Source organism: Psammomys obesus, unplaced genomic scaffold (assembly GCF_907164565.1).
Source record: "Psammomys obesus unplaced genomic scaffold, mPsaObe1.curated_primary_1811, whole genome shotgun sequence".
In the NCBI taxonomy this organism is placed as follows: domain Eukaryota; kingdom Metazoa; phylum Chordata; class Mammalia; order Rodentia; family Muridae; genus Psammomys; species Psammomys obesus.
The window spans coordinates 46,475,784-46,481,922 of NW_026596051.1; the positions used below are offsets into that span (position 1 = coordinate 46,475,784).

General features: G+C 42.7%; 1 protein-coding gene across 1 annotated transcript in view; it reads left to right on the top strand.

Annotated features, from left to right (window-relative positions):
* Positions 1-6,139, top strand: part of Fam114a1 (family with sequence similarity 114 member A1) — a 63,849-nt gene that overhangs the window by 22,966 nt on the left and 34,744 nt on the right. The gene's annotated exons all lie outside the window — the stretch shown is intronic.

Sequence of the window (6,139 nt, forward strand, 5' to 3'; positions counted from 1 at the left end):
GTGGAAGGAACCGTGTCTGTGTGCCGCTGTGCCTTGTGGAAACTTACAGCACCCCGGCTGGCCTTTGGCTCCTCGACATTGTTCTATCGTGCCTTTTGGCTATTACTTTGACTCTAAGGTTAAGAGGAAGAGAAAAGAGGCGACTGTCCGAGTGCATGTGTGCAAACACTTCGCAGCCAACCGTTCTTTTCAGAGGGACCCTCCCTTTTAAAAACACATTTTTTTTGTCACAAACAGGCTGTGTCATAGTCTAAGGAGACTTTCTACTCATGCCTGTGGGAAAATTCATAAAATGCAATAAAAGTATTTGTCATTCCATACAGAAACAAAAGGAGGAAAATGCCAAAAATACAGAAAAATGACCCCAAAAATGATAATACTGATAACTTCAAAGTGATACCATGAAAAGAAGCAGTGATTTCCCACAGCATATCATGGACATAACTCACCTTTAGAGTGAGTTATGATGTAAGAGTAAAATGATGCTCCAGCTGTCAAACTGAGAGCTGATAGTGCTAAGACATGAAGATCCCAGAGTCAAACCTCCACAACATGAAGAGAGCTATTACTAGATCTGCTGAAGGCCTAAATGTTTATTTAAAAAGTTGGTTGTGACGGTTTATGGCTCTAAGTATCTAATGCAAGAATGTCTGCCTCTGTGATAGAATCATCTGATCATATCAAGGTATTTGCTTTCTCAAAATCATTGTTTGACCTTTCTCATCCTTGCCCAGATTGCAGTTTTTCACATTCTAGTGATACCCTCTGCCAGCCTTGTCCAAACAATAGCATCAGTGTTTATTAGAAAAAACGGCAAATTCATTAAAATTGTGCTACCATGAAAACACCCCTTTGTACAAATTACATCAACTGCAAGGAATGTTTATTTATTTATTTATTTATTTGAAATTACACTGATAATGTAAAAATGCTTAAGGGTTAGGAACTTCATAGAACTCTGTATTAGTCACGGTTTCCTAGAGAAACAGAAGTTCAGAACTGATATGAATACATACTTATATATTACATATATATTAAAATTGAAGTGTCTTAAAGACTGTGTGGTCCAGCTAGTCCAACAATGGCTACCTCCCAATGGAAGGTCTAAGAATCCAATAGTTGTTTAGTCCTTGAGGCTGATTGTCTCAGCTGGTCTTCAGGATATGTCGGGATCCCAAAGAAGTAGGCTCTAATGCCAATGAAGGAATGAACTTGCTAGTGAATGCAAGCAGGCAAAGAAAGAGAGCTTTGTGTGTGTGTGTGTGTGTGTGTGTGTGTGTGTGTGTGTGTGTATCCTTTATATAGGCTGCCAGCTGAAGTGTGCCCCAGATTAAAGGTGGATCTTCCCACCAGAAAAAGGATCTAGATTAGAAGTGGGACTTCAAAGGATTTAATTAAGAAAAAAATTCCTCACAGCTGTGCTCGGCCATTTGCGTTTTAGTTAATTCCAGACATAGTCAAACTGACAACCAACAATAGCCATCACGGGGTCACCCATGAAAAGGATGATGGTGTTGATGCTACAGTTAGCCACAGTGCTTTGCAATCTCTGTATTAGGCACAAGACTGACAGACTTCTGGTGAGCTTTGATGCAAATGTCAGCTCAATATCACGTATGGTTAACCTTGACTGGAGGACAGGGGTATATGTGAGCATTGACTACAGAGAAACTTGGCCATCATTTTGGAGAGGGAAGACTTTCCCAGAAGGAAAGTTGATTGGCTTCTTTTAATGCTGCCTTTAAGTTTGCTTTAGTTGAGCATGGCAGCCTCAACTGTACTTTTCTTTCTATAAAACTGCATTCTGCTACTTGTTCCAACGTCTTGAATTCATTAATAGAGGGATCTAAAGAAAGATCAATATTTTTGAGAGGACTGTGTTATTACAACTCACTCCCAAAAATGGCAGGTAGCATTCCCTGTCCAGTGCGAAGTGTGCTTCGCTCTCAGCCCGCCCGCCTCTGCTGGTGCTAGGCTAAGCCCCCTGATGCATGCATGCAGAGATGCTCAATACAGAAGCCAGTCAGTGACCACTCCCGCTGCCCGGTGCTGCCGCAGTCACTTGAGTGCTGAGCAAATGACACAAAGCCCCTCCCCAGCCCCCACGACCCTGCTGCCCCCAAGAGGACTTGCCTCCTGATGAGAGGAAAAAGCCAGCGGACAATACACTCTATGAACAGGAAAATTGTGTAGAGTTCCAGGAAGTGGCAAATCTCTAAAACAATACACAAAGTAGAAAAGGATAAGAGGAATTGGGACTGTAGGCTAAAGTTTTTTAAGAGGGTCCTGGGTACTGTTTGATGGGGGTAGGACAAAGAGGGAAGGATGGTTCAACATGCGAATATGAAAACCACGAACAACCAAATATACACCAGTAAAGAACTGTTAGGATGTGGTCTAGCTACTTGATTTCTGGGTATATACCCAGAAGGATTGAGAGTAAGGTCTCAGAGAGTTACTTGTGTACCCATGTTCAAATTGTCATTATTCACAACACAAACACATAGGCACAGCCCACATGTCTACCAATGAGTAAAACAAGGCATAGCCATGCAGTGAGGTATTACTCAGCCTTAGAAAGAAGAGAATTCTAACACACACTACGAATGGATGAACTGCCAGTGCCATTATGCTCAGTAAAACAAGCCCAGCCACAAAAAGCAACTACGGTGGGCTCCACTTGGAGAAGGTACTTAGAGTAATCAAAATCAGAAAGGCACAAAAGTAAAATGGCGCTTGAGGGCCTGGTAGGTAGAGAAAGTAGGCATTATTGTCTAATGGGTACAAGAGCATTTTGGAAATAGACATTAGGGTGTATTTGGCCCATGGAACTGTACCCGGAACAGGGAAGGTGATAAATTTCATATTATAACCATTTTTCCTGAGAAAATATTAGGGGAAAGTTCAGCCACATAGATCAGAGAACCAATTTTGTGGAACTTTGTTTGTTTCTTTTGTAAGTATCCAGTTTCTAAAAAGAAGGAAATGCATTACAGAGCCCGCACTGCCCACCGCCATGCTTCCTGCCATGATAGTAATGGCCTAAACCTCTGACACCATAAGCCAGCCCCAATTAATGGTTCCCTTTACAAGCGTTTTCTTGGCATGGTGCCTCTCCACAGCAATAGAACCGTAACGGGACACTCAGTATAATGCAGGGATTGTACATATTGGTTCCGGTGTCAGGCGGACTGGGTTTGAATCCTACCTCCCATCTGACAGCTCTTGGACTGTTTGATAGCATCTTGCTAGGCCTCAGTGTTCTCGGTTACAGAAGGAGTAAGATACAACTCTGAGTACCATGTTACTAAGAAGAGTAGACAATTTCCTATTCTGAACTTATTAGCACAGTGTCTAGGATATCCTAAAGGTTCAATAAATGCCCACAGTGGAGAGATCTCACACATTACTGGAATTTAGCTATTATAACTCTCCTGGCAGAGAAGGCACAGCCCAGAGACCCGGGAAGTGAATAACTTAACAGCGGCACACAGCTGAGAAACGGTGGAACTGAAGTTCCTAGCTGGTCTCAGTGTAGACTGCTTTCCTTTGCTTTAGAGCATAAGTACGGGTGATTAAGGAGACGGCCGACCGGGTTTTTAGATGATGTCCTAAAAGACACTCTCGACATTCGCTCAGTCTTGTTCGGTTTGCTTTTGTTTTTCTGGTTGTGCTGTGGTTGCCTGTTTTGTTTGCCAGTGCTCACCCACGGCAGCCAGCCCCAGTCCCGGCCTTGGGGTGCTGGGGCCTTCCATGTTTAAGGATATTTTGGATTCAGGTGACGTGAAATTAACCCACAAACCACACCAAGTAGTGTCACACCTATCTGTTGTCTTTCTCCTGCTGATAGAGCCCAGCCACTGTCTCTGGAAAGAGTCATCCGTCAAAACGTGTCCCAGCGGCTCTGCTATGATTTCCTTGTTCTGGGCACTAGATGGCAGACTAAGTCAAGCTTTAGAAGTGACTCGGCTGAGTAGGGTGTGGTGGTCTCCTTTACCTATTAAAAAAAAAAAAAAAATACAGCTTTTAAGTAAATGTAAAGCTTAACTTAGAATTTCTAGTAGAATTCAGAAAAAAAATTTTTTTTTGTTCACACACACATAAATAGATTTGTTAACCAGAAAGCAGAATACTATCTGTTGGCATCTCCGATCAAACACATCTTGCTTATATGCACATAAAAGACTGCTTCATTCCAAAAGCAAAGGCATATTGCTAGAGACAGTTAATGCTCTCTTATCTGTGGTCATTTGTGAGGCTTTTTTTCTTTTCCTTTTGTTGTTTTAATTGAGACTCCTGTAGCCCAGGCAGCTGAGGCTGGTCTTGAACTCCTACACCTTCTGCCTTACTCTGTCTTCCAAGTGATGGGACTACAGATAGTCCTTTGTGTTCTGAGGTGGTAAGAAACTGTTCCTCCCAACTAAGAAACAAAGATTAACCTGCCTTGGATGGAAAAAGCCAAAGAGGTTAATGTAAGGCTCTGGAAGGTCAAAGAGGTTAATGTAAGGGCTTGGAAGGTCAAAGGGGTGAATAGAAGGCCCTGGAAGGTCAAAGGGGTGATGATGAATGGAAGGCTCCTTGAGCCCTTGAACCAGGCAGGCCATGCCTCCCAGCCTCCAAAGCTCACTTACTCCTTGATTTTGCCTCTTAGAAATCTACAGCTGTGAATCGTGGGTGGCGATCTGCCTGTGCAGTCTCCTTTTGGAAAATATATGGGTGTTTTTTGTTCTGTTTTGTTTTTTAACTACCTTAAAGAATATGAAGTCAATGACATAAATGTTTGCTGAAATTTCAATGAGATTCCATTGAAATGTCTGGAATTCATTGGAGGCGAGAAAGAATTAATTCAAGTCAGATTGGAAGTTTATAATTAAGTCTTGGGCTTAGCAGTTTGTTTTTTCAAGTAACTCAGTAATGAGTTCGAGCTGTGTTTAATTATCTGCATGAGTGTAGCGGCATATTTCTATTGTAATTAAAGTGTGAATCATGTTACACGTTTTCAGGGTTGTCATATATAATGACAAATAACTTTCATTGGAATGAACCAGTAAATATCAATGCCTTGTGCTGCGTTGATAAATCAGGTTATGACTGATAAAATAGCACCTTGTGTGTAGGTGCTATTTTATCACATGTGTATGTGTATGTGCTTACATGTGGATTGTGTGTGTGAGCATGGGCAGAGGCCAAAGCTTAGCCTCAGATGGCCTTTCTCAGAACACTGTCCTCCTTGCCTTTTGAGACGGCATGACTCCCTTGACCTGAAATTCAGTTAGAACAGCTGGCTGACAAGCTCCAGGGCTCTGCCTGTGGCTACCTCCCCAGCTCTGCTGCTACAAGCGCCTGCCACCACACCCAGGTTTACACGGGTTCTAGGCATTGAAGTCTCTGGGTCCTCATCTGGGTCTTCCTCTGACATGGGAGATGGGTGAACAGTTCTTTGAACAGTGCTTTGTGATTCTGGATGGTTCTGTTTAGCGCTGGAGTCCTCCTCCGACATGGCACTTTGCCGCTGGCTGTTAGGATTACCACTACCTTGTGTTTGAACAACCCAAGGTCCCTGCTTTCTCCTTGCATGCCAAGGTAGGTGGCAGGCACCCAGATGGAGGCAGCACAGGCTGTCTGTCCCTTCTTGAACTCTAGAACTCCAATAGCTGTGAGGACCACAGTGGGATACCCATGCTCTGGTTCCTTCATCCTGTCTAAGAAAGGCTTAGCCCATCTTAGTGCAGGGTGTCAGGCTGTCTTTGGGCAAAATAGAGATAAGACTTTTCTATCAAGTAAAAGGTTTTGCCCAATGGGTGGGAAGGTCTTCTCTGTACTCCCTAAGGCCTTACTGAATCCCAGTTGTGCTAGTGTCTTGGAAATAAAATTAAAACAAAACAAAAAAACCCAAACAAACAAACAAACAAAAAAAAACTTTTCTTGGAAGTACAGGTGTTATTTGACTAGTGACCTTCAGTCTAATTTGGACTGTTAACTGCTTTCCAATTTTTCCACTGACTGACCTTTTTGATTTAGAGCTATCAGCTCAAGACCTTTGATGGTGCACTTTTGGGGAAATGTAGGTTTTGTTTTCTGGTTTGATTTGATTTGGTTTGGTTTGGTTTGGTTTGGTTTGGTTTGGTTTGGTTTGGTT